This window comes from Motacilla alba, chromosome 9 (genome assembly GCF_015832195.1).
Source record: "Motacilla alba alba isolate MOTALB_02 chromosome 9, Motacilla_alba_V1.0_pri, whole genome shotgun sequence".
In the NCBI taxonomy this organism is placed as follows: domain Eukaryota; kingdom Metazoa; phylum Chordata; class Aves; order Passeriformes; family Motacillidae; genus Motacilla; species Motacilla alba.
In genome coordinates, this window is record NC_052024.1 from 12,737,314 (window position 1) to 12,764,163 (window position 26,850).

The 26,850-nt window shown below is 38.6% G+C and overlaps 1 long non-coding RNA gene across 1 annotated transcript in view; it reads right to left on the reverse strand.

Annotated features, from left to right (window-relative positions):
- The window catches only part of LOC119704694, a 45,331-nt gene extending 41,569 nt beyond the window's left edge, over positions 1–3,762 (reverse strand). The window contains exon 1 of the long non-coding RNA XR_005258020.1: positions 3,056–3,762. This is a non-coding gene — a long non-coding RNA (uncharacterized LOC119704694). The remainder of the gene's footprint in view (positions 1–3,055) is intronic.
- Between the last annotated feature and the right edge of the window lie 23,088 nt (positions 3,763–26,850).

A 26,850-nucleotide genomic window follows, 5' to 3' on the forward strand; every position in this document is an offset into this window, starting at 1 on the left:
AAAACCAAAATAACTTTTGAGTTCATTACATAAATTGGATAAGGTCCATGTTCCCTGAGCTGCATAACATGACTTGTCTCTGCTCATTCCAGAATAGATTTTTCCTTTTCCTTTTCTTTTTTTCCTAAAGACACACACACCACACAAAACCCCCAGACAAACAAAAAACCCTCCAAATAGAAAAACAGCTTCCCCATTGCTCTATTTCCATAACTGATAGTTATTTTAAAAGGTAGTAAAAACGTTATAAATTCAAAGAAAAGCAACACTGGAATGCCCACCAGTGCTGCCCACAGTAAAGGAAACACATCCAGAATTTTTATCACTTCAAATAAAAATTTCTGTTCTGCGAGGAGAAAATCCTCTCTCTTCTGTTGCTCCAGACTCTACAAATCATTAGCTAGGTAAAGCAAACTTCTGATCTTTTGATCATTCACAGCACTTTGGAAATAAGTTTCCCACAAGGCTCATGATGCTCTAAGTCACTTTTTTTCTGTTCTGCAGCCTCCCTCTCTCCAAGTTAAAACTCATGCAGAACAAAACAGCACTGCTGAGCTCAGCAGCGTCACGAAGGAGGAAGCTGTGGCACCCTAAGGCCTGATTGTATAAAAATGTGTAATGTTACCAGAAAGGGGTGTGGGAAAACATTCCCATGACTGCTTGGTAGGGCTTCACCTCTATGAGGCATGTGTGAAGAGAGCTTCACACCTATGAATATTGTGGAGTCCAACCCTCATCTCTTCTCTGAGATCTTATATAATGTTCCAGCTGGGGACCCAACTAATAAACATATTTTGCACTTAGAGAGCAATAAAAAAAGAACACATGGGATTGGAAACACTTGGTTAAATTTGCAGCTTTTCTCTTCATTATAAATAATGAGAATGCATCTTTTTCTTCCTCCTCCTGTCAGCCACCTTCTGTTCCCTTGTTTCTGCTGTACTACCATCTAAACACTCCTATCTTTAATCTTTTAAGTACCTGGATTAACTTATAGCATCTAGAATACTTTGGGACATAAAATTGCATATGGCAAACATCTACAGCAGAAGAGTAAACTTAACTCTCTCTTCTGTCAGAGCTGTCCCCAACACAGACAGGATCCCAACCTTGAAAATTCCTGATATACCTGACTCTACACAGGGAACTGCGAGATTTTTCCATCTCACTCAGTGAGATTCTACAGAGAAAGTCTAAACCTAACTTGTGTAGATTGAGTTTGGGTGCATGTAATGACAAAAATACAGAAAGATATTCCTTGAGTATCATAAAATATTTGGATGGAAATAGAGTACAAAAGATCAGACGAGATCCTTAAATTGTGGGTGCAGTACAAAGCAATCTTCAAATGTTTGGAATTTTTTTTGCCATTTCAAATCAGAAGAGGCATTTCACCAGAGAACCTGTTGGTTTGCTGTATTTCAGAATTTAACTTCAGCTGGACTAACAATAAGCATTTTTGCAGCTGCAAGCATGTCGAGTATCTTGAGGTTTTAGGGACAAAGTGGCATTGTGCCCTAAAGACATTATATTCCTATAGTAGAGTATATTTTCCTACAGTTTTATTCAGATCATCAGAGTAATAAAATAATATTTTTCTCTTACTGGAATTGCTGTTAAACCAAACAGCCCATTTCTCTACTTCTCAATGAAGAGAAATAAGGTATTTTTTCCTGTGCTTGGCACTGGAATTTTGGGGTATTTTTAGAATGTTTCCAGTTATGGACCCATCTGCATCCTATTGTGCCATTACTGCACCAAGGAAAGAGAAGCAGAACTGCGTAATAACAGAGGGACAAAGAAATTTCTCCTCCTATGCCCCCCTCTCTTAACATGAAAACAGATTTCTAAGTATTATCACCTACCATCTCATTTGAGAGGCTGCACTTCACCAGAGATGAATTTGCTCTATTGAAATCATAGTATGGGCACATTGCTAAAATCAGGTTTGCAAGCTAGCATCACCTAAATTACAGTTTTACAACACAGTATTGGAAAAAAAGGTTATGAACAGTGTACCTGATTTTAACTGGGAATGTAGTACTCAATTTAGTAGGGAAATTTAGTCATTGAGGGAAGCGTTTTTAAAAGACATATTGTCTGAAGGAACAGATACATCCCTATCTTTCAAACTATCTTCTCATGGGTCTTAATAGTACTTTTCCAACAGCTTTTTGTAATGAAATAAGCATTAACCCACATGCATAGATTGAACACAGGTCTCACTTTTTATAGCACAATCTCACTCTGCTTCTCACTCATCTCATATTGCAACTTTCCCGCTTTACAGGGCTAGACTTCCCCATAACAGATTTGACTGTAAATCTATTAGACCCTTTATAATGCTTCAGCTAGGGGCTGTATCTTTAGCCCACTGCACATGAGGCCCCAAAAGGCTGAACAAGCTGCCTGAGTTTATACAGTAAGTTAGTGTGAGAATGGAAATACGAAGTTTATTTTCCTTCCAGTTCTACACTTAGGCTACAGTTTCTACAATAACATAAACAGAACCTATGCAGAGCTTGGACAAAGTCTGCTGCATTTGCCTGCTAATTTCTTTTTAAATGGACAGAGATTATTTGTCTCTCCTTCCCTACAGGTAGAGCTTTATATGATCTTAAAAAGGCTCAAACTAGGTGCTTAAATAGGTGAAGTTTTTGAAAACTTTCCCTAAAACTATCTTTATTTTCAGTTTGAAAGTAAATACTGGCTTCTTTGTGTGCCTGGTGGATCCCTGATGTCAGTAGGTGGATCCCCTCTCCTCCCTGTCTCACCAAAGCATTTCTCTGTTGTTTGGCAAGAGCACAAGTGAGAGCTGTGCCCTGTATTTCACACGCCAGTGGAGGAAGAACTCTTTCTTCCAGGAAAATATGCACTTCCAAATGTACTCATGCACAGTAAGCCAAAGACACTAATATTGATACTGATGGTTATGTGATCTGTGTGAAAACATGTTTAGTTCAGAAATTAAGATAATGAAGTGTTGCATGAGTGTAAAGTTGTTTTATTGTAAGGGAGAAAGATAGTTTGGAATCTTAAAGGACATTTCTCTTACCCTTCCACCAGTAGCTCCCTCAGCTCTCCATACAGGTGGATCTTCTGTCTCCTTGAAACAGTAATCACAAGGGCGAATTTTCCAGTGGCTTTTCAGATGACTGCAGAACTATTTTGCAAAGCAGTCCTGGGGGAAAATGCATAAATGGTCTTTAACATAGCACAAACTTTTACACCTACCAGAAAAACAAATACATTTCAGTGAAAATCAACAATTTTACAGTCAGATATGAGCATGGTTTTGCTCAGCTGGCTGGTGGTGGATCACCCACAAAAGAGTTTGAAGGGTCTGTGTTAAGAACTGAGAAGTTAGGATTAGAAATGTGTCTGACTTAAGAGGGAGTTTTAAGCAATTAACTCTGCAAACACACAAAAGTGAAGCACAAAGAAACACTAATGGGAAGAGATCATTAATGCAATCCATCCACATTCTCCATCTATACGCTCATTACCTGCTGACAACACCAATAGGATTTGCCTATATGAGGAAATGGGCCAAAATAGCTATTGCAGAATAAGCCATTCTTCAATAGCTTTCTGTTTGTCCCTGTGTAGACACTGCAGGAATAATTAGTGCACTTATTCTGTTCTAGAATAATTGCTGCACTAATTATTCCAGACTAAAGTATCTTTTATTCCAAAACAATTTGTCCACAAGGGGAGCTATTGTGAAATTGCTTGTGCTCCTCTGCTCAATTTCCATGTGTAAAAAGGACGTAATCCGTGCAGTGGGAATAGCTGTACCCCAGACTCCAGGAGCAAATCAAACTGTAGACAAGTTCCAACTCTCACATTGCTCAGGATGGTTTTCTTAAAGTAATTGAACATGTAGAGTTGTTGTGTAAACAGGATTCAGCCGTATGACAATGAGTAAGCTCTTTTAAGAGCTTTTTCTTTATAAAATTATTTTAGGCACATTTGCCTCCAAGCTTATTGGACTGGATTTAAGGATTGTAGTGAGTAGAGGCTGACATGGCAGAGGAGACTTCACCCACTCTTTTGCAAAGTGTGAAATGCCGAAATTGGATAAGCACATAGTGCAATTAGCTAATTTGATGGGGTAGCTTTATCCAGTTTCTGTGATTAGAAACACCACTGATCTCACAGTTTTTTTGTGATGACTTGCAATTAAACAGATATGCCTAGACAATGACCCTACAACACTGTTAAAAACCTTTTAAAATGAAGGATGAAAATGGTGGTGTCAGATGATCCTAAACTGGAAGGAGAGTAGCAATTCTCTAGTCTACTACTGCCCTCCTTTCTGACAGAATCAAACCTCTATTTCTGTCTGTTTCTGGGGTACGTTTTGTTTGGTTCTTTTTTAAAAAATCTTTCAATTTTCTCAAGGGAAGTATAACCTTGTCATAAAAACCTGTTCCCTCCTTTTGGCTCAGGAAATGGCAGAATAAAACAGTGAAATAGGCTCCCCCAGATCCTTCCCCACACAGGAGAACTGTATACCTACGTGTAATCCTACCCCATATTTGAGAACTGTAATGGTCAGATAGCAAGGCTGTGTAATACCCTACTTTTTGTGAAACTGCATACAAGGTATTTATAGGCAATAAATATAAATTTTCTACTCCTATATTTCATATGGGTGGCACTGTTCCACCCTTCAACCTCTGCCTTTTTTGCTCTAGAGAGAAATCAGAATTAATTTGGGATATGTTTCAAAATAAGTGGCATTATTTTTTAGCATGTATTTTCAATGACATTGGCAATAGTCATGGGATATGATTTGCATAGCATTTACCAGTCTCTCCTGTGTCTGGTTAGGGTCTAGGAAGTCTTATAATAGTTTTCAAAAGATGTTTTGAAGCATCTAGCCCCTGCTGCCTGTATTAGTTTGCTGTAAATCCCTCAGCATTTGATCTTGAAGTTTATTTAAGCCAAGATATATTGTTAACCAATAATTGCTCAAAATTTACTACTAAAGTTTCTTTCTGTAATATTCTAAGAATGGACTGACGTACACTGATTTATATAATAAACAGAATTCAGCATAAGAAAATTCTCATTAAAATGCTCCTTAACAGAAGAAAATATTGACATGTTCTGCATCTGTAGCAACAGAAAGCTCTTCTGATAGATTTATTTTCACTTTACCAATCAAATAGTATGAATTTGATTTACTACAAATAACATTTGTCTAAGGCTCATAAGATAGCTTTTTGTGATTCTTGTAATAAGTTTTTTGTCAATTAAAGTGTCTGTTCATTTACAAGATGGGTGCAATTAGAAATACAAGATGTTCAGCATTCTCAGCTCGAACTCTTTTATTATCTTGTATTTCTCATGTGCTACTGGAGCTGTACTACCCTGAATTGAACTAGATTATGATTACTAGTTAGGAACTGAAAACACTACTACTTTTTACTTTTCTCTGTTACTTTGTAAATAAATACTTTCAATTACAAAATTGTTCCCAAAGAAATAGGAATTATGTTGAAAGTACCCCACTGCCTCTGTAACAGTTTCAGATTTATTGAATCCTTCCCACTGTATTACAATAGCTCCTGCTGTTTTACCTGGACTGCAGCAATACTAGACTCCAGCCTTATATTTTGTAATGTTTCAAACCATCTGGGACAAAAAAATACCCCTCAACATTCTTCTGTCTTTAAATTTTTTAATACAATCAGAATGGAAATGCTATGAAGAAATAGCAAAGAAGTTTTACATTTATCTCTGATTTTACATGCAAAAGTCTAATTTTATTTGTATTTATTAAGGGCAACTCTAGCATAGCAGCACAGGCAATACAGCTGAGTGGGGTTGGTGAGAGAAGCAACATATTTAGCATTAAACTGATGCTTTACTTGGAGAGACATCCTTCCTCATCTGCAGCTGTCCTATACCTAGTGCTCTGCTGTTAAAGTCATTCTTGTGAGGAAGTTTCATATCAGGTTTCTTGGTCTGATTGTCTTAATGATTAAAGAATGAATACAGGCCCTGGACATGGGCTGTATCACTGTATGAAGGTATGGCAAAAATTCAGATGTTTGGACGATTTGACCATCCTGTTGCTTTAGTACTGGATCATTCTCATTTCTTTTCAAACACACCAATAATTTCCAAAGCTGTGATGATACTCTTTCTTCCTTATCTATACTGATCTTTGTATCCAAACTCTGGCTCAGTCTTTGAAACTGCTTCTTTAATTTAGGTCATGGAAACTGCAAGTTTCCACTGCATCCCAGACAACAAAGACAAAAATCCAAACTAGCAAAGGTTCCAGAGTGAAGTACTGACTTGGTTTTACATTATAAATAACTCCACTGGACTCTTCTGGCACACCAAGAAGAAACATTATATTTCTATTTAATCTTTGTAATCCTTGTTGTATATATGCATGGAAGAGAGGGAAAACCTACTCCTACCTGCTACTCCTTAGTTCTTACTCATTTGAGCACCTGGTAATCTAAAGCCAAATATTATTCACCTATTTTTATTGTATCACTGAGTTTAAAGGGATTATTTACTTGCCAAAACTGGTCCTAAGTAAGAGAACTAAAAGATGCTTAGAGATTTTTCCAAAACAATGTAAACAAAACCAGATCAGCTGTCTTGTCAGTTGCTCACATAGAGATTCCAGAAAAGCTATCCATAACACATCAAATTCTTTCTTTTTATTTTCATTTTTTACAAACTATTCCTTCATGAACACAAGGGCAGGAAAAAATCAAATGCCAGATGGTGAGCTAGGGTATCAGCTATTGGATCCAACAGCACATTGAAAGCAGCCAACATTCTCAAGGAAAGACATTTAATGGTACCTGAAAGAAAAAGCACCCAATTTCAGGGGAAAAAAGCAAAATAGAATCAATGAAATAGAGAACTGCAAAGCAAATCCACAAAGAGAATCACTGTGTAAGCCGAGATCAGAAGAAACTGAAATAGATTCAAGAGAGCTGTTTGGACAGTGAGTTTTATTATAAATTACATACACAGAGCAAGTCCTGCGAATAACCAGCTTTCCATGCCAGGACAACAGGGAGCCTGTATAGAAATTTATGCCTAATTTGTCAGAAGTACATGACATCTTTGGCTTTTGTGACATTCCTGTCCCTGTTTTTCACTGGTATTCTCTTTGCTCCCAAAAGCATTACAGAATGCTTCCTCTGTTCCATCCCTTGCCACCTTTGCAGATGCATTCACATTACTGAAACTAGCCCTCCATGAGATCTTGGCAGTTTAGAACAGCCTCAAGCAGAGAAAGAGATAAACACATATTTGTATAACTATGAAATGCCTCAGTTGAAGGTAAGCAAAGAAATTAGACTTGGAGAGTTCATAAGGGGAATGCAGATCATGAGATCCACAGACTCCCTGAGATAAAAATAATGACCAAGCACTTTAAGCTTTAAAACACGGAAGATCATACAAAATGAGCTTGCCAAAGCACAATACACAGAACAGTCATTTGCAAACACCATACCATGCTCAAATCAGGGAATCATTCCATATAACCTCACTGATTTGGGTATTTGTTTTATGATGGGATATACAGTGAATTTCCAAATGCACTGTCAAATCAGACCCTAAGCTCTATTTACAAGCTGGACTCATTTCCTTTTTGAGTTTCTTACCAAATCCCAGCTCCCTACCCAAGATTTAAAAGGGCTTTAGATTTTCTTTTTGCAATTAGGGACTTATATCTTTTTTCCCACCACTCACCGGTAAGCAGTGTCTTCAAACATAGTAACTCAAGCAACTACAATGTGGTGACTCTAGACATCCACTAGATTAACCAAGACAAACGTTTGGCCTGTAGAGAACTAGTAACCCTCACACAATCTGTTTTGAAATGTTTTTTGAACTTAACAGATACAACATGAAGACACGTCTAGACTGTGACAATAGGAAGTTTGAGAAAGAAACCAGCTTCATATGAGAATCTCAGTCCTGTCTCTTGAATGGCGGAGAAAAAAAATTCTCAGAGTTCAGTTTATTGTCTGTCTATTGATGATGAAGTAATTTTATTTTCCTCTGAAACACATTCCTCTGGTTCCTTCCAGTCATTGGACTAAGTGTACCACATGTAAAATAAAAAGGAAATAACATGGATATTTACACACTTCCATTTTCATTTATGGACCTAGCAAGAAAATGACCTTGTAAAATTACATTCTTCCAATTGATATCTAATGCTTTTTACTATTCTTTGCACAGTCCAAATTGAAGACCAGCTGACATCCAGATGTCCCACAGAGTTACATATATACCATCAAAGAATAGGAAGGGAACAGGATCCATTGTTATGTCCTTCTACTGTGGTGCATAAATGCAGGACAGAAGGGTGGAAAAGCAGGACCATGGCTGAAATTCACCCAATGTTTTGGCTACCAGAATTGGCTGACAATATAAACAGAAAGATTTTTCATCCCCTGAAGTGGAGCAGCAGAGTGACAAATACTTTGGGCTGCCAGGGCACCCAGTAGGGCTTCTGCATTTCGAGACACGAGTCCTTGAGGCAATACGACTGAAGGGACGCGGCTCTCTCCAGTGCAGGGTTCTGCTTAAATGCAACACTGAGCCCTGGAAAAAGATATTAACTCATTCCTCATTTGAGCTGCCAAACGTACCAGGAATACCTGGCAGCAGCTCCCTGCCATGCTGCCAACCATTCTAGGTACACAGCTGGCTCTTTCAGTGATTTCAGAAGAACCCAGAGGATTTACAGCACAGCAGCAGCAGCAGTGGAGGAACAAAACCAGCATTTGATTTCTTTGCACAGGGGTTTATCCCAGAGAACTTAAACCCACCTAGGCACCAACCTCCAGAATTAAGCAATGTCCTGCATGGCCCAAGCCTAGGTTCAACTCCTTCTCTATAAATCAGATAATTAAACAGCTGATACCAAGCAGCTGCCTCTGCCATTCTCAGAATGTTTTATGTTCACATCACAAGCAATCCTGCAAAGCCTTGATAGGTATATTCATTATTTATGGTCTGCCATAATTATATTTGGTACTTCTAGCTTAGCCTGCAGGAGGCAGTGTCATCTGTGAAAAGCAGAACTTGTCAATGCTAATGAACTTTTTCAGGGTTTTTAAAAACTATGATTTCTCTTAAAACCAAGAAATTCAAAATGGCAAGAAATTTTGTAAGAACATCTGGTCTTGGGCAAAACTAGGAAGGGTGCCATCAGTTTAAAAAACGAGGGTTTACCCTCAATTTTTTTCCTCCTCCAAACGAAAACTGCAACCTATCTTCTAGTTTCTACTTTTATGGTGTCAGTGTTCTCAGTTCTTTTCATAAATTTGCACAGACTGCTCTGGAGTTTCTTAATAGCAAGATATTTAGGCAGAAGCCAGTGCTCACCTTCAGGCTGGAGCTAGCTACCACTCACTGGCAGCAACTAATCTGCCAGCTTTTGACTGTTAAAAACAAAATAAAGTGATAAATCTGGATAGAGATATCTCTCAGTATTTTTCCTAATACAATTTCAGTGAGTAAAATTCAAGAAAGTGGCTGGCAGTTGTACAAACAACATTGTTCCTATTGGCATATATAGGCCCAGTGACATCGCTAGGATTATAAAAAGTTCAAAAGCATTAAGGTCAGCAGTGTAAAGAAGGAAGAGGGCTTCAGACTACATGGTACCCTATGGCTATAGCAGAAACTGTTCAAATCAAGAAACTGGCGAGACAGGTAAGGTTTCAAACACAAACACAGCTTTGAACTGAACCAGTGAAGAAAGAGATGATAAAACAGACACTCAGCAAAGGCTCTTCACAGAATGCCAGACAAAGTTTCAGATTTTTTTTTAAGTCTGCTAATTTGTGTTTATCATCACAATGAAAGGTTGGCATGGAAAGAAACTCAGAACTTAAAAGCTAAAACTGGACTGTCTACATTTCATTCTCTTTTTATTAACCATCAGCAAGTGTTCTGCACAGACACAGCCCATGAAAGTAATAATAGAGGGAAATTAATTAGATGACTATATTTCAATCATGGGGTTTTCTTGACATTTTATACCAAAGGAATGCAGCTCAAGCAGTTTGTAACTGACAGCAATGCCATGAAATTGCACTACAGCCTTGATAATTATCCTCTTCATTATTTTTATAATATATAAAGAGATAAAGTACAACATAGCCCTTTCATTCTATAATAGTATGCAGTATAATGGAAGCAGCTGAAGGGGGATGTTTGTCTTACAATGCTACAGTTTAAATCTAGTGACAAGAAGTATCACATTAATGATGCACAGAGAAGAGCACTACAAGCAGCCGTCCTTTATATAATTAATGTATGAAAGCTGTAAACATATGGGATAGATAATATATCCCAAACTTTTTTCTTCCTCTTTCTTTAACATTCAAGCAATATCAATGGCAACTCATTAGAAGGAAAAATATATTATTTAATTTACATACATTTCCTTCATTGCTAAAAGTTAGTGTAATCAAAGCTTAACAAAACATTAATGACACAGAAAAGGTGATAATTTCTTTTGTACAGCAGTACCAGCACTTGTGCACTACACAAGTCCAGATAATTAATTGAAAGGGGAAGAGTCCTTTTGGATCCAGATGGGGACAATAAAAGAGTAGAGGTCTTATCAAATATTATGGATAACTTTAATTAAGAAGAGTAGTAGTCAAGCAGTAACAATTCCATAAATTGGCAAACTCTTTTGGATAATATTCAGAAAATGTAGTAAGGGAAGTCTCAGCTGGAACATGACAAACATGTACAAGAAGATGAGAAGTTACTCTTTTCCTGTCTGCCATAGCATCAGCTCAACTTGGTATATGAGCAACAGAAGTTAGCTCCAGATGGCTACAAAAGAAGTCAGTCTGTTATCTTAGTAAGGCAGAGCTGGAAATCAGGGTAACTTCATGAACAGCAACTTTTCAGGTAGTTTCAGTAGTGGCTTCTGAATTAATCCTGTAGAGATATGGAGCACTTAAAGCAGCTGTGGTGAACAGTAACCTCCTGCCTTTGAACATGAAGTTGGGGTATTCTCTTGGTGCAACCCAAATAAAAAGTAAAATTTACTGAATCTAGGCAACATCAGGTTCTTAAGTCTGAATTAATGTGTCCTAATTACATGTATCATCATACATAATTCCTGTTGTAGATTGCCTGTCTCCAGGAGAGGAGCTAGATTTTTATTTTACTAATTAGAGTACCTTTAGAATTTCTTTCTTCAGTCATTGTAAAGGAGCATGGCTTGCACATAACTGAAAATTCACTGGTAACTTTATAGTTTTTTTCATATCATAATGGAATGGGAGACCATGGTATGTGTTACAGCCATGGAATACAGACTTGGACCATATTTGCTGCAGTATAAGGGCATTAACTTCAGTGTTTCTGACTGAAGCTTGCTTTCATTATCCTTATGACATGCTTGTATGTGGGTGCTCTATGCCACTGTCACATCAGTCAGTTTCCCTGAGGTTTTTTCCACTTTCAAGCTTTAAATAAATCTTTTAAAACGGTGAGAAAAAAAGCCAGAAATATTTGGCTCTTTGCCCAGGTATTGTACATGTCATAAAACATATCTTTCTGCATTTTCAAAGCAGTGTCTTCTTTTAAACATACCTGACAACTCTAAGTGTTTTGGCACCATAGTTTTGCAGTGAGTTTTGGGGACTGAACTACTTCTACAACTTCAGTCATTCAGTCATCAGTTTCCATGTCACACAGCCCAGCTAAGCCTGTATTTTTTGTAAACATGGATACAAGTCTATGGGCAAGGGCAATGTCTGCTCTGCATTGCTTGCCTCTACAGCAGGGAAATACAGAACATGGGGTAGACAGGATGCTAAAGACAGAACATATATGCAACCCACACATCCATGGCACTGCCAGCATGTTCTCTGCACAGGCACGACAGAGCTGATGCTTCCTCACCACAAAGGTTCACAGAGCATGTGATGCAGGGCCAGCCCACAAGTGTGTGCTGAGTACAGAACTGTCAGATCTCTCGTGCACACAGAGATCAGCTCAGTGTGAACAGCACATCTCTGAGACAAAATGAACCACTGCAATCTTGCCCAGCGACACAGCGGAAGACAGCTTTTAAATATGTTTAGAGGCAACTTTATCACTAGGGCAAAGCAGTTTTCTGTTCTAAAACACACTATGGCTCTTCAAGAATGCTCTATTCAGTTGGGTGTATACCCCAGGCATTTATTTTCATCGTTTTTCCATGGGTCGGAATAGATGATGGCATTTTAAGGCCTACAAGGAACTACAAGGAATCAGGCAATACCAGCTTTTGATCCTAAAGAACAAAAGGCCAGCATTAACCTATGTGCAAAGACAGAAGAGCTGACAAAATGGGGGGGCGGGAATGGGGGAGAGAGAGACAATCTGACAGATCTTTGAAGTAATCCAAGGTCAAAAGTTTCCCCTTAAGAATATATGAGCAATGTGAACTCACCGTACCCAGGAAGCCACCTCACAAGGTAAACACTTTCAGAAGACAAGTCCTTGAAACTCTTCATAGTGTCAAAGGTTGAAATGAGTAAAGTGGCAGCTGGTTTAAGGCATTGCTCCTTCAAAATTTCCAAACTTCCTTAGTTTTCTGAGACATTTGCCAGATAATGACAACGGTTCCCTGGTTATATTAAAGAAACCAAAAACCTACAGCCTTGAAATAAATAAAGGGATTCAAGATGAAACAAAAGAAAAAGAAAAAAAAAATTGTGTATCCCAATCAGAGAGTGCTTTAGAAATAGCTGAAGCATTGAAGACCTTCCCACCCATCAGGTGTTCATTATTTGCCTCAGCTGAATTTCCAGAGCAGCTCCCATGAGCTTGCCTGCTCACATTGCTCTCCAAGCAGTTTCTGCTGAGGGTGAGTTTGCACTGAGCTGACAGTGGGTGTGCACACAAACCCTTTTAGCAATTTAGCAAAGAGTTAATGAAGGTTACCTGGAAGGAACCAAAACATCCTCCTGTTTTAAATTCTAGAATTCTGTACTTTTATGTATAAACACAAAAATATCCAGACTTATGGGAACAACAGTGTAACAACACTTCCAAACAGCTGTTGCTTACATGGACATACATTGTTTTCATGTATTAAAACAAAATTTAGTATTTTCACTTTTTCCATCACTGAATCAATAGGATATTAAGCACATGAAAAGTCTTTAGCACATGGATAGGACCATTTGATTAGGCCTGTTCACATAGGTACTACAATTTCCCACTGACTTAAGTACTTAAAAGAGATCTACAATTAGAAGAGAAACAAAGAGAGGAAGTTTCTAAAAATGAAAGCTTGAAGGGACATAAAGTATAGAGCAGATAACGCTATCAGATTTCTTCATATGGAGGCACTGCTGCAACTGTGTTGTTTCTTCAAAGTGATAACCCCTCAACAACATAAAAATATACAGATTTTCAAACACAGTGAAATATTTTCTAATATGAACATCCTAAAAAGGGGAAATCAATAAATGGCATGAAAAACTTCAAAGACAGACCTCCTGTCAATGACAGAGGTTCTTCAGCAATGTAAAGTCTTTGAAGAAGGACTCCCAGTGCTGGGAAACCTTTGAAGTGACAGAAAGCAGACATTTATAATTACAGAAAGGTGCGGTGTCCAGCAGAGATAGTAAAAAGATATAACTGGGGTATGTGTGGGGGAGGTTGAGTGGTGGCTTGGGCCCTGAGTGACCCTGTTCACTTGAAGCCTAAAAGCCTGCAAGGTCAAGCCTATATCCATATGAAAGAGACAATTTGTGAATTGGAGATGTGGGTAGGGCTTAGAAACCAAATTACTGCAGCTTTCACACTTCTGGCATATGTTTATTAAACAAGGCATCTCTCTTTTCTCACTACCTCAGATTCCAGCACACACATACCCACACAGCCCCTTCTCACTTTGCAGCCCAGAGTTCCCTGAGGAGAGAGTGAGGCTTGTTATGCCCACCTGGCTCAGAAGCTGACTTAAAGTGAGGCAGTCCAGCTTTACTTATATTTATCTATATGGTTTTCATGATTATATCACTCCTGAAAATTTTACTTCAGTCTTCTCCCTGGTTATTTCTTGATAAAGTGATATAGAAATCCAGAAAAGTGAAAAATTATATTCTGGAAGAAAACTGAACTGTCTGGATTCTGGAGTTCTTTGAATTCTTGTGTGCTTGGAAGGGAAAATGTGAAAGTTTAATTTACATTAATAGATTTTTGTCTTCCCCTCAGACTACAAGGCAAGTCTCTGCTGTGTCTTTGGAGCAGAGCAGGGTCTGCCCACACTCTGAGAGCAAAGTCATTTCAGCATGGTATTGAGCTCACACTTTTGTGCCCAGCTGAGAGATAAAGGAAAGGCTCACACTTGTCCCTGCCTTTCATATATTCACAGATGCAGGTTCTCCTGAAGCACAGGGTCAGGTCTTTTGCTTATTCCCCAAAGATCACACAGCTACATCCCAAATATTCATTTTTAGTTATTTTCCTGTCTGTGACATGCTAAAACATAGCATTTACAGGAAAAAAAAAATCAGCACCTGATGCCAGCCAAGATTTCCTGGGAAGATGAAATGAAAGACAAGCAAATGAATCAGCAGGTGTTGTCACCTTTTTGAACTCCTCTGTTCTTGTATAAGAGCAGGATCTGGAAGCAGGACTGCTCACAGAGGGCTGAAATGGGACCACAGTCAAGAGCTCTGTATTCCTCTGCCCTGGTGTGAGGAGGACACCAGAGGATCCTCTTCCTCAATGACCTGGAGCTCCACCTGTGAGCCTCAAATCCATACAGTCCCTTGGCTAGAAAGAAGTGAGCTATCAAAAAAGCAAACACCAGCTCCCACAGTCTTGCACAGCAAAGAACTTCCAAGCAAAGGCTGGTAGAAGATGGCACCCTTTAAACCCTGAAGTAAACTCATGAACAATGATGCTTGATTACTTTTACAAACACATGACATCCACAGATTTCAAACCAGTGAGTAACCCAGCTTATGAGTGGAAAAACTGAGGCACTGGAAAGAAATTCAGGCTGGCTTTGTAGAAAATGAAGTCTTAGCACAAACGTACCAACATTTATCAGGGCAGGAAATTTGGAGTATTCAGCATTGAGCCTATTTTGGTCTTCACATAACTTCCAGTCCCAGGTTAAGGTCAGAACCAGAGAAAATAGTACCAAAGTCCAATGGAGTCTTCAGAGAATTGCTGAAGCTTATTTTGTTGAACTCTACTTTTGCTGGCCAGACAGCAACCACGTAATTAGGATAATTATGCAATAGTGTTTTTAAAGGAGTGCTATAGAGAAAAAATTCAAACTACAGTACATATAAAAGCACTGTATTTGTTTTCTCATGCATCAACAATTTAGTTTTTCTTCTGTTCAGGAGCTTGGCCTGAAGGGAATGGAAATCACAGAGATTATTACCTTTTTATAACTATCTTTCTAAAAGTTATGGCGTCGGCTACATGAGGTGTGTAGTAAAAAGGAAAAAAAATCCTAAATGCCAATGGAGAGACCGTATGGAAACTCAGAAGCAATTATCATGCAGACAAAATTTTTAAGAGTAGTGATGAAATTAAGCATTATTGCCAGAAGATGTTTACTAAAAATATCTTTCAGGTCTTTCAAAATTTTGCTTGGAGGATTTGGCATGACAAAGAAAGCAGATGTCAGATAACACATAACACATCAAGAAAACAATAATATATTCTGAGCTTAAGAGTCCTGCTGGTGATATGGGACAAAACTATGCCTGGGCAATCTGAAATAGCTTTTAAATAAAACAAAACCAAAACAAATTGACATGTTTTGAAGTGCCTACATAGCGTGTAAATTTTGTGCTAAAAAAGTTAGGCAACAGACAGGATAAACTCTGCAAAAACTGATACTACCCAAATGCAACAGATAAGTAGAAATTGTTTTCTGATGTGTAGCATTTGCTATCTGTGTAATATGCATTATAAGATTCAGACCATTCTGAAGCAAGGTACACAGTGCTGTTCATAGCACAACTGTTAAATGCCAACACTTTCATATAATAAGCCCCCTAAATCCACAGCTGGACATCATTAAAAGAGGAGGGTGCAAACATAAAGAGCTTTTCCAACTGAGAAGTTAGGATGTGTTCCTCATGGCTGTGAATGATGAGCCTTTTGCCTGCATAGCAGTGCCGCATTCTGAGTGCTCTGGCACAAGACACAACATGGCAGGATCCACTCTCTTTCAGACACCTGGCTTTTCCCCTTCTGTCCCTGTTACTGGGCTCCTTCAGGAGTCTCATACAAGATGTTCCTACCTCTCACATCCTGGATTCTAGGATATTTCTGTGGTCAGTTTGGCAGAGCACAGGTTACCAAGAGCAGCAGCTTTCCCCTTGGGCACAATGAGGACACAGTGTCTGCTGGTGATTCCAATGGCAGCAGCAGTGCCCGTTGGACACCAGCACAGCACCAGAGGTCACTGCACCACCACAGCCATTGGGGTAATGTCTCACTTGCAAATAAGGCCAGAGAAAAACAAAATTATGTTGAGTGCACTAATGACACACAGGGACATCCTGTATTTTAAGAAAGAGATCCGAGTGACCATCCACTGAGGAACCAGAGGTCTTAAAAATAGGAATAAAACCAACCTGAATTTACTAACATAAAACAGACTAAGAGCAGAGAGTACTATGATTCAGAAGAGGGAGGTTGCAATACCACTAGTACCTGTATTTCTGTCAAATGGAAAAACCTCCAGGCTCATTTCCAGAGCAGACAGCTGCTATCATTGGTGTTACAGGTAACAGGAATTTAACAGGCTCAGTGGGAAGATAGTAGGGACTACATTATTCATGTATTGAAAAGGAAAAATAGTCTAATTTGGCCACAGTCTAAAAATCAAGAGAAAAAATAGCATAGAATGACCTAAAGTTACATGCCTGGTTGATATTCCAGGTTTTTATTGTAGATGATAATAAGTTTGGTGAGTTTGCCAAGATGTCATCTTTGTCATATTCCTTTTTGCTGCTCTTTCCTTATATTTTCCCTGAGAACACAAGAACCAGATTTATGAAAAATGTATGCTGTTGTCAAGTACATACAAGTAATTTCTGTGAAGTGTTAACTAAGAAGGACTTATCTGCCAAAATTTAAGTATATGTTTGTTTTTAAGCACTTTTTATTTTCATTCTACTGTGGGAATCATCAAAATATGATAATATATTGTTTAAATTCCAAACTTCAAATATAATAAACTAACCTGAGACAGGACTAATGCTGAGAACTCAGTAATTCTTCTTATACCCATTGCATTTCAGGCACCTCTCAAGCTCCAAAAATGTACTTCAGATTCTAGAGATGTCTCACAAAAATAACAAACAATCAAAACCAAAACACAGGCTTTTCATTTTTTTTTCAAATATCAGTCAGAATACACTGCTTACTTCATAAGATAGCTTTTTCCAAACATACATGAGCTGCACACAATGAAATATTGAAATGCTGAATTAGCAGCTGACGGTGTAAATCTATAACAAACAGAAATTATGAAACTTCTCCAATACAGAGTCATTGAATGTATTTAATTCTATCAGGTAACACCTATATACAGGTCCCATAATAAGTTATTAAAAAAAAATATTGCTAAGAAAGAAGGACATGGGTGAGACATCTAGTATTCTTTATGCAGCAAATCACAAACATGAGAGAATCCCTTGCTCTGACAAGTGCATTGTGTTATGGTCCTACCCTGGAAAAGGTGATGCACATGTGAAATCCAAAATCACTAATTGTGAAACTAATTTTATCAATAATAATTAAATCTACTTTTGAATATTAACTGCTTAGCAGGATTGACTTAACACATGAAATAGAACAGAAAGGAGAGGATAGAAGTCACCATGGAAGAGAAAACGTTAATCAGTTTAGTTGCAGCTTTCTCAGGACTTTTGCTGCTTCTGGCTCCAATCTGTATGTCCCCTGTGCAAGTCAAGCATTTGAAATGAAAAGCAGTGGACAAGAGTAAGACTTCAAAGACCACAGCATCAGGATTTCTATGGCTTTTCAGGCATTAAGTATTAAATGGATAGTCAGCTATTTAGCAGTGAAAAGGAAGCAGAAGATGTCAGATATGATATGGGACAGACAGATACCAGAATTTTCTGGAATAGCGAACAGGTCAGCAGAACATGGCTTCTTAAATGGAACTAACCTGCTGTGTGGTGGCAACTGAATGCCCCTGCAGCTCATGGCATGTGGGGACCCAGCTCTGAAGTGCAACCAGAAAATCTCTCCAAGTCCCTGTAAGCACTGATGTGTTTTGTCTGCAAGTTTCCTGTGAACACCTTAAGACTTGTCTCTTCACTCTGGGCAGGTGAGTGCATTGATTTAGGATCTACAGATTACAGGATATACTGTGGAACAAATTCAAAATGCCAAACTAAACATAGCAGAAGTTCCCTCAAGGACTTGAACAATAAAGCTCACTGTCACTTTTAGTCCCACTGTGTTTATTCAGGATTTGGAGGATAGTAACATTGCTTTCTGCATTGAAGTGATGCCCATTGAAGACCCCTAGCTACTGGCATTATTTAGGAATTAAGTGATTTTCCACTTACATATGTCTAAATACATTTATGTGCTTTTATGGACAGGGGCCAGGAACAACAATCTCCAGGTCACTTAATTGTTGTGCTGCTCCCTGAGTGTCCGGTCCACTGCTCAGTCAGACTCATTTCTCTCTGCCTGAAGGGTCACCCTTCCCTCTAAAACCAGGATTCAACCTCTGCATGACAAAAGCCTGAATCCCACACCCTGAATGAGTCAGATCACAGCCTGGGTGTGCACTGATGTCCCACAGCTCAGGTGACACTCACACTGTGTCTCAGTGGTGACAACTGCCCTTCCTCAGGCATGTTGAGGTGGGAACAGACCCAAACAATTAGGGGGTTGTAGCTGCTGGGATGAGAAGGGTTCTCTATGACACCAGGCAAAATGAATTCAATTCCCACAGCTGCTAAATGACAAAGACTTCAGAGGCACCACTCCTTCACTTTGAAGGATAGCAGGATACTGAACAGGAGGGGAAGAGGTGAGCCTTATCCTGCAGGAAGGATGGCTACTTAGACTCTCCTCTCTGATATTTTTTTTTCCTAAAAAGAAACCACATGGACCAAAAAGCCACAGGTGAAAAGTAAACCAATAAGGGAGCAGAAGATTGTTTTTCTGAATGCTCTAGATTCCTTTGAAATAGCAGAGTTTTGTTGTGTTACAGGTAAACTGGGCATCTAGCTGGAGTCCTCTGGCAGAAGTCAGAACGTGAAGTGTCTAGGTCTTTGACCTTAACTGATTTTCAAGGTCATTTTTCTCAGCTCTTTTGCAAACTGTTATCTCAATTTCTGTGCCAGTATAAACCTAAATTCCCAAGCACAAAATTTAGATATGTCCTACACTGTTTGCTTTTTTATTTTACTGTCAATATTATAATACTATATATTCAGACTCTAACTTTTAGAGGGTTTAGAATTAACCTGTTCAAATTGTTTTTGTTTGAAGAACATGCATTTTTTCCAAGAATCACCTACCTCTCATATCCATAAACTATGCGTAGTATGGTGAGCTGGATAACATCAAAGGAAGCAGATCTTTTTTAGTAATATATCTTATTCCGTAAATCAGCTTGAAAGGTATTTTTCAGCTCATTTTGATTTTTATGCTTTCTTTTTCCTGCTGCTTGATGTAAAACTGACAAAGTAAAACTGACAATAAGCTGCAGAGAGATGCAAGCTTCCTGGTACAGAGGAGTAAACATTCCTCCTAACAGATGGAGTCGTTTTCACTTCTATTATCATTAACAAACTTCAATACTCTACGCAAGTGGAGAAGCCAGCAAGCTAGCATTGTACCCCTGGATGCTCCTTTACTTCTATATTTGTACAGATACTTGTATCTTTAGAAGATCATGTAAGTTAAGAGTTATCAGCTACATATTGGGCATCCTCTCAGTCTGTAGTCCAATGCTTTAAGCAGCATCACAGCAATTGGACTGTGAAGGACAAGACAGACTCTGAGTAACTAAACTCTCATCATTCAAAAGACAGTATTTCCACCCCACAGCAGTGCTGGGCTGCAGTTATTGCCTGCTCTCTGTCACAGAACAGCTGCATTTTCATGTGGAGCAGGGGTGACAGTAAAAATGTGAATGCGTAGGTGGCCAAGGGGGCAGCCACACAAACAAAGCCACAGCTGATGTGGGGTGAGGAAAAGCTTGGGGGAGCAAATCTCAGGGGAAACCTGGTGTCTGAGCTGGCAAAGCTGTGCAACTGAACTGCATTTACCCCAAAATGTCCACAAGATCAATTTTTCTTTGACCCAGTCTTTTTGAATCTTCCCCACGTAAAGCACCCCATCCCTCTCCACAGCAAAGAGGAAGTTCTTATTCTCGGCCCACAGTCTCCTGCTAGTAATGTGTATGTTACTGAAAGCAGCATCATACAGTGATGAAATTCTTCTTTCAATTAGTAAAATTACTATAAATATTTTTTTGCTGTTAAGCCTTTTTCTGTCTACAATACATGTATTTTTTTTCCCAATGTACAAAGACATCTAGCATCTGGAGTTGTTTTACATAAATTATTTTTGAAAGGAATATACATTACGAATCACAGGGGCTTAAAACTTTAACTGCATTTACAGATTCATTGAAACTGCCCCAAATTTAAATATAAAAGCTCCTTATATAATGTTTCCTTTAAAATTTCCATTATTTTATACATTCAGGCTGGTGGTAAATTTTAAACATGGATAAAACCTGTCCAGATCTATGAAGAGTTTTAGAAGCCATTAAGATTTTACACATTTAAGACATTATTAATTTATTTCAGCATTTGTGAGATGTAGAACTGTAGCTATAGCACTTTGTTTTCATGTGTAGTTGTAGACTTTACTCATCATAAAAAAGAGGGTTTTTTTTTTTGTTTTCACAACAATTTTCCCTCCACATTTCTTTTAGCTACAGACTAATCTGTAAAAGCATTTTGTTTGACTGAAATGGGCAGCAATTTAATTTTCTTTTTGCTGCTTTAATGTATCAGCAGAATCAGTTAGATGCTGCAAATTACTAAAGAACAATAATATTCAGAGAAAATTACCGAAATAAAGAGTAAATAACTCAGTGTTAAAGAAGAATTAATATAATGGGATCACTCAGAAACTATCAGGATCGTTAATAAATTAAAGTATAACCCATACTAATTTAAAAATTCAGTTAAAGGCTACATTTAAAATTACTAAGTGTCAGGGGAAAATATTTAAATAATGAAAATTATTATAAAGCTCTGACTGGAAAGTACCCATTTACACAAGCCTTGAGTCACTCATTGAGTTTATGTGCATTGATACACACACTATGTTATTGAGCAGAAAATTATGAGGGGAAATGGCTTATTTTGAAATATAGTTATGATACAAATACAGATACAAATACAATTCTACTGTATTTCTTGTATTGGCTCCTTCTGACTTTTATCAAAAAATACTTTTAAATTAACTTGGTTTTCTGAAATATGTACACTTGTTCATGTACGTAGGGGATAGATTTATCTACAGCATATTGGGTAGTGAGGGAGTTGCAGCATCATATTGGGGATGAGGCTGAATTGCTGCTGGTTCTTTTAATTCTTCTCCCTCATACACCACACACTTACACCCACCCCCAACCCCCCTTTAAAGCCCATGCAAACACAACCATCTGTGATGCACTGACCAAGATTTCTGTGCAAATACCAGCAAAATTTTCTAAGGCGATGTTTAAAAACTCACAAGATTTTTTTGACTGTACTCTACCAGGAGGTTGGCAAATTGTTTAACTCTGAGAAAGGGGCCTGGAACTCCTGCTATGGTGAGAAACTAAAGCAGCTGAAGAAATGATTAATTTCTGTCAGGTTCCCAAGGTGACATCTTAAGCCCATGGATGTGTTGGTTGATGTTCAAAGGAGAGAATCCTGCATTTTACACACAGTTTATGGGAGTTTAGGAAGAAAATATTATAGACAGAAGTAGCACCAGTTATTTGATAAGAGTTCCTGAATAGTTGAAGCTACAAAAGCTTTCTCTTCTTTACACAACCACTGGAGGATTTTAAGCCACTTGAAGCCTATCAATCAAGTCTGTGTGTCTTCACTCAGCTCCTACAGTTCAACCAAAGCCAGTGTCAATAATGGAGAATGCAGGCCAAATTCAAGGCTGTGCTTATGCAGAAAGGCTAAGCAATTCTTTTCAATCCTTTCTGTTAGATGTAGAGTCTAATTCCAATACTTAACTCATATTTTGCTTCACAGACATGGTGCTGACACATTTTAAATCCTGGAAATGCTACCGGTAGATCTACCCTCTTTCCTAATGGCCCATGTCTTCCCTAATTAAGTTTATGTTGTTCCCTGTGTATTTCCTATTTGTCCAAGAACAAGGATAAGTGTGGGAGAACTGAAGGTGGCAGCAAAGGAGTTGAAAAGACTCAAAACCCCCTTCAGGGGTTTTTATAAAATCAGTCCAATGACAACAATAGGGTAAATAATGCCTTTGTGACTGTACAGCAATTACAGTGTTTGCTGTCAGTGACAAGCTTCTGGCCATCTCCACAATCATTTCACACTTACAACAAATTGCTAACACACCAAAAATCAGATAATAAACATGTCAATAAATATGTAACATTTGAATTAGCTTGCTGACCACAATGGAGGAATTCCAATGTCAGAACAGCAAAACTACAGCCAGACTCCAGACATACATGACAAATTATTTTAAATAATATGTTTCAGAAGTCTGGATGTACTCTCTGCAACCTCTTAAAATGTAATCAATTGAGCACTCCTGGTCAATTACAGCACTATTAAAACCTACAATCAGAATGATCATGGTCTCTCAAATATAACTGATATTTTCTAGTTTGTGAAAAACATTTTAGGAGATAAGTTGATAGGGGTTTTGTGTTGGATTTTTCTGTTGTTGTTTCAAGTGACCTCATGATTTATTTCCAAATCTGGAACAGTTTGTTCTTTTCCTTTGAAAACAAACTGAAAAAAAAAATGTAGCTTTAAAAACAAAAACAAATCTACAGAAAGACTTTACTGAATGTGTTTCTCCTTCATTCCATTTGAGATGATCAAACAGCAGTTTTTCTTTGAAAGTGTTCATTGGCTCTCTTATAGCTGCTGTATTTGGTTGTATTTAATGTACTTTAAAGGTACATTAAAAATGTGGAACAGGAAATGAAAGGAAGGGAAAGGTCATTACCCCATTGCAGATGGGTCAAAATTATTGTGCTGTCCAGGGAAGTTTACAACTTGAATTCTTTGATGACACTTTAGGAAAAATAAAAGTAGGTATTTACACAAGCACACATGCACTCGCACACACAGAGACATAGGTATATTTGGGATGAATCATGTGTATGGATATAATATATATGTATGAGATGGAATTTAGTGATACAAATAAATAAATAAATAAATTCTTGAGATCAGTTACTGAGATATTTTGCTTGCCTTCTTGTCAGTATGTGATTCTATCTCAGTTCCTATAAAGTTTTTACAAATGCAACTTCCATTAAAAACAGCAGAGACAGAAAGGGAAAGAGAGAGAAAAGGAAACAATAAGATATTTTCTTTGCAATATGCAAACCTAGCTAGGAAAAAAACCCCAAATCAACACCTCACTTGAAGCCAGGTTTTTAAAATGTAACTGCAAAATACCAAATGCAAAGTCCAGACTGTTCAGTAAATCACCTCCAGCCCCTGACAATCAGAGAGCAAGCAGAGCAGGAAGCAAACAGCAAGAGGCTTCTTTGTTCACAGATCCAAATGCTTCCTTGCCAGTGCTCATCTCACATCACTCTGCTTTCTCCTTCACTCTCTTTGCTCTCTCCCAGAGCAGCACCAGCAGTGATTCTGCAGAAAACAATCTGGGTTTTCATCCTTGTTTCTCACTGCCCATGGCCCAGCTACTCACAGGCATGGTCCTGTCAAACTGCCCTGCAAAATCCTTCCACACATACAACTAAGCTTCTCTCTGACCTGCTGTGTAGTTTTGCTTTTGCATTCCCAATAAATTCAGGGGTTTTTTTTCTCTAAATATGACTTTTATTATATTGTCAATTCCCTCTTCATTGTCAGGTAGCTGTCAGAAGCTGGTTTCTTTAAAATCACTGTCCAAACAGTGGTGCATGAGAAGAATAAAACTACTTGCAGGTGTGTTTAGTAACAGACTGAAAGCAGGTCTTAGACCAGAAAAATGTGTAAAAGGACAGAGTTTATGAAATCTAATTAAAAAAAAAATTTAAACATTTAAAAATGTTTCAAGTCACATGGGCCTCAGAAAGAACTAAGTGCTAGCATTTCCAAAAGCTCCAGGTTAATTTTTAAAGTACTATTGGAAACATGTATGATTTTTGATCTCTTAATGTATAAAATACAGAAAGGTATAAAATATGGCTTAACTTGTTTAAAAAGCAGTTTAAACTTGTTAAAAGGCACCAGTGGTAGCATTTCACTGAACTGTTCTGCAGTTGAGAGCCAAGAAGGACTGTGCCTTAATTCCTGAGTTTCTCCTGAACTTTCTGGTTACTTCACTAATTCCTGCCTGAGTTTACTAGTGAACCAGCCAAAGGAGGGAAGCATGTGGATTTTTGGATTTTTTCAGGGGCTTGCAAGGGTCAAGGGAGAATTTAGCCCAAAAAAGTTGCCCTATAAGTAGTTAACAAACAAAAATACCTGATAAGAAGTTCTATTATTTCAGAGAGGGTAGGGGGTAAAACAAGTCAGAATAACTGGACTCACTGAAGAGAAACAGAATTTGGTCAAAAGACCACAGGTGAACAAGGCTAACCATTTCGTGTGGATTCACTTGAAACCAAACCAAACAAGTAATCCCAAGCAAAAAATGCCTGGATGTGGAGAAGCAAAGTACAAAATAGCAGCTGCAAAGATCGCTACAATGTGGACTCCTTCATGAAAATTATTACTACTATGATGCTAATATATATATAACATACAGGAACAATTCATGCGTTCGCAGCACAGCAAAACAGATGGGAACTTTCTTTTCCCTGCTTTAGCAGCATTAAAATAATTGCTTGTAATAATCATGTTTACCAACCTTAATGCATGCACAGTATATTAAATATTGCTCTGCCTCATTGTGAGACTGTCTACCCTTCTTCCTTCTTCCTGACTCTCATCCAGCCCAGACTTTCTTCTCTGCCCCAGCCCACAACCACTGCTGCTTTACTACCAGCAAGGCTCCAGCACATCCTGACCCCAGGATTTTACTATGGAAATTTTTCTCATTCCTATCTGTCTGGCGTTTCCTTGTCTCTTTGAGCTCATCTTTATCATAGTCCCACTGTGACAGTCCCCTATCTACAGGAAGTCCAATTTCTACAACTACACCAACTTGTTAGTGATTACTGACCTGAACTCAGACTAGATCTGCCATTTGTGAAGTTTCTCTCAATGTTTTGTTCTGTCAGCAGCCATTTCCTCCACTGATTTCACTGTTCATTTGACTTTCTGTGCCACTGCCCTCATGCACAGAACTCCTTGACAGCTTACAAAGAGAGGCCTTTTTTCCACACCACCATAACTTGCAGACTCTCCTACTACCTCATTCCTCGAGGGGCTTCCAAACATAGCAGGCATCTGACTTCCTTAATTGCCCTGTCATAGAAAAAGCAAAAGCAAATGCCTTTCAAACTGCTGGTAACATTCCCATCTGAGGGAAGTAGTCAAGTTCCTATTGCCCGAATTGGTAACCAGACAGTACAAAGCATCACACGCGTGGGGAAAACCAAATATTCACAGGGGACTAAACTTGGCAACCTGAAAGGTGTTTTCTGTCTCTGCTTTTTGTGATATCCTGAACTGCTTTCCTGCACTAAGGTAGAAATTGGCACTTGGAGGTGAACCCTTCTTCCAGTATAAATAATGGGTCTCAGCTCCTTCATGCAACTTTACTTCCTTGCCTTAGGTCTGCATCTGCAAGTGCCAGTTCAATTATCCTTAGTGATTTTATCAGTTATTCCTCTAGTACCTGTGAAAGATCTTCTTTTGTTTCCTGCTCAGTGGAGTGATTTAACAGAGTAAAATCCCGTCTCTGAGGCCACCTTTAAGAAACTGGTCTGTCCAAGCTATGCACTGAATGTCACAGTGCTGGTCACCTCTCAGAGCCTGTTCTGCCTTTGCCAAATGCCGAAGAATTGGCATGCTTCCATGAGTGGAGACAGGAGAGCACTGTGGGGAAGGCATGGGGAGCAGGCACATTTGTGTACCACATGGGAATGTAGATGCCTAAGGAAAGACAGAGGAGGAGAAAGAGCGAAGTCAGGATCCGTAACCAAGCCGTACCTTTTTTCCCCACGGAGCTGGAGTGCAGGAAGAATGCCTCCAGGTCTCTTGGCTCCACAGCCCCTCTCTGACCAGATGGGTGCTTTCTTCACACATGCAAACCTTCAGGGTTTAGCAAAGTATTCACCCTGTGACCAGAAATAGGTTAGACCTGAACCGTAACTCCTACAATTAGCCCTCTCAGCCTTCATTTTATTGTGTTAAACCCTAATATGTACATTTGTATTTGACTCAACCACTTTTCAGGCTCTTCTGTTAATTTGTGCACCAATTTTAGATTTTTCTCTGAGGTAGTTAAGGCGTTTCAGCTGCTGGTGGAAAGAAACAAACCAAAAAGCCAGTGAACATGCCAAGGCGAGAGCAAGACTAATATCCTGTAGCCTTTATACATCTACTGAGGCTCTGTGTAAATTGTAAGGCCTCTTGTTTTACTGCACACTGTTGGCATAGTTGGAGCAGGAGTCTTGCA